Source organism: Physcomitrium patens, chromosome 3, assembly GCF_059467195.1.
Source record: "Physcomitrium patens ecotype Gransden chromosome 3, ASM5946719v1, whole genome shotgun sequence".
Classification (NCBI taxonomy): domain Eukaryota; kingdom Viridiplantae; phylum Streptophyta; class Bryopsida; order Funariales; family Funariaceae; genus Physcomitrium; species Physcomitrium patens.
Genome location: NC_143412.1, coordinates 25,122,085 through 25,125,180, shown reverse-complemented (window position 1 = coordinate 25,125,180; position 3,096 = coordinate 25,122,085).

Genomic DNA, 3,096 nt, shown 5'->3' with positions numbered 1-3,096 from the left:
ACCTTTAGTAGACGAGTTTATAGAAGCATTTGTGAGAAGGGTAATTTATTCAATGGGTGATTTATGTTCGGTTTATGATCAATTTCAACTTGTGCATGGGAGTAGAGATCTAACAACAATGAGAATGTCACTTAGATTACTTAAAATGTATACTCTCCCTCAAGGTGCAACTAACTCAGTTGCATACATGATGAATGGGATGAACAAGGTATTAAGAGACTTCATTCTTGAAAAAACTATGCCCTTTTTAGATGATTTTTCTATCAAAGGATGTAAAGAAGGAGAAAAAGATGAAACTTTAGATGAGAGGGGGTATTGCAAATATATTATTGATCATATATAAGATTGTAAAAAGATTTTAACTCGACTTAAAGAGGTTTGTTTTATACTTTTAGGAGTAAAATCTATATTTGGAGTACAAGAAGTTCTTATTATTGGACATTTGTATAGATTTTATGGAAGAAAGCCAAATCCAAGCAAAATTGATATAATTGGAAGAATGAAAGATTCATGTGACTCTTTAACGAAAGTACGCAGGTTTTTAGGAACTTGTGTATTTTATCATATATGGATTCCTCATTATGCTCATATAGCGGATCCATTGTATGAATTATTACATAAAGATTATCGATTTAAATGGAAAAAAAAGCATACTGAAGCAATATAGAAGCTAAAGGTGTTATTGGTGACACCTCCAATTTTAAGAAAAATTAATTATGACTGTAATAGATAAGTAATTCTTATTGTGGATACCAGTCCTATTGCTATTGGATGGGTTGTGGGTCAAGATGATTCTAATGGAAATAGATTTGCAGTTTGATTTAGAGCTAAAATTTTAAGTACTTGTCAATGTGCATATTCATAAATCAAAAGAGAACTTTGGAGAGTTGTTTCGGCTATGAAAGCTGAAAAGGATTATTTGATTGGTGCAGCAGTAGTAATTGAAACGGATTGCTTACCATTACTTGGAATGATTACTAATTATTCAATGCCAGATATTGCAATGTTAAGATGGATTGCTTATATTAAGTCATTAAATCTGAAATTTAAGCATGTTGCTGGAAAAGACAATTTAATAGCAGACATGCTATCTAGAGCAAGATATGAAAGAAAGATGAAATGGTTGAAGACATTGATGATGTAAGGTCAAAATTCTATTCAATATCAAATCTTAATAAAGAAGACAAGCTATTTCTTGAAGAATTTTATGAAGGAGAATTATTAGATATTGGTCATTATTTGAATACCTTGACTAAACAAAAAAATTGGTCTACAGAAAAATTTAAATAAATAAGAAAAAAATTACATGGAATTTTGCTACAAGAAAGATTCTTATGGAAGAGACCAAAGAAAGGAATTGGAATGCCATAAAGAGTGATAAGCAATAAAGAAGAGAAATAAAAATTATTAAAGGGGTTTCATAATAGTTTATAGGCAGGACATATAGGAATTTGGGCTACTTTTGCTAAACTTAAGGAACGATATTGGAGGAGAATTATGTATCGAGATGTGCTCTTATTTGTAGAATCATGTGAAATTTGTCAAGCATATTCTAATATACGACATTGAGATGATCTTCATCCTACATATCCTCTAGCTATTTATTTTAAATGGGTTGTTGATTTGGTTATTATGCCAATCTGGTTATGGTAAATGAGATATTTGGTCTTAGCTCGTGAAGATTTATGAAATCAAGTAGAAAGAAGAACATTGAGAACAAAAACTATAGAAGGAATTTGTAGATTTTTTCTTGAAGATGTTATTTGCTGCTGCAGATATGTAGAAAAAATCACTGCAGATTGTGGAGAATTAAATGTACAAGAAGCTCGTGAATTCTTTGAAAGATGTGGAATTAAACTATCACTAACTACTGCTTATAAAATTGAAGGAAATGCAAAAAGTGGACGTGGTCACCCACCGATTGTGAAAGCATTAGTTAAAGCTTGTAATGGGAAGGTTAGAGAATGGCCACGACTTTTGTCATTTGCATTATGAGCTGATCGAATAATTCATAGCTTACTAATGGGATATATACCTATTGAGCTTATGACAGGCCAAAAACCAATTATACCAATTGAAAAAAAAGTACCTACATGGAGTGTACTACCATGGAAAGATGGATTGACAAGAGAAGAACTTCTAGCTATTAGAATTCAACAATTAGAGCAAAGATCAGAAGATGTGCAAATAGCATTAGAAAGGCTAAAAAGAGCAAGGTTACAAAATAAGACACGATTTGATAAGCAACATCGATTGAGGCCTAAAGCAATTGAAGAAGGTGATTGGGTTTTGGTCTATGATAGTAGCTTGGACAATCAATATAGTGCTTTAAGGAAGTTTTCTAAACGATGGTTTGGACTATATGTATTAACAACAGTTCATGATAATACAACTTACTCATTGCTGGAGTTAGATGGAAGAAGGTTAAAAATACCAATTGCACGGAAGCGAATAAAATTATTTAAACAAAAATACACAGAAATAAATATAGAAGACCTTGATGAAGATATAGATATTCTTCAACATGAAGATGAATTTGATATGGATAGTAAAAATGATGAAGAGAATTTGGATGAAGACTTGGAGAACGTATTATGAATCAAACAACAATTGGATTATTTGGTGCATACCAAAAAATACACAGGTTCAGAGGGAGTGGATGTCGTGTGGTAACACGACTATATGGTGAAAATATAAATAAAAAAGATATTATTAATATTTAGTCATCTTGGATGTTAGAAATAGTGGCCAATTTCAGTGCCAATATTCAGGGTCAGTTAATGTCATCCCACTGACGTCATCGAACCAAGTAACCTCCGTACCAACGGGACAACCAAGATCATTTTCTAATCCTATATGGAATAAGCCTAGTAGGTATATATCGATGGAGACACCCAATATGCATGATGGAAGTGTAAGAGGACCACTTTGTCATTTTTGTTGTAGACAGATTGGTCATTATGCCAGTAAATGTTTCAATCCCAAAGCTAGTAATGATTATGCATTAGTATGTAGAAATTGCAAGTGGTCAAGGCATACTTATCAACAATGTAATGCTCCATCTAATTTCAATAAACAGGATCATCAGATCCAAAG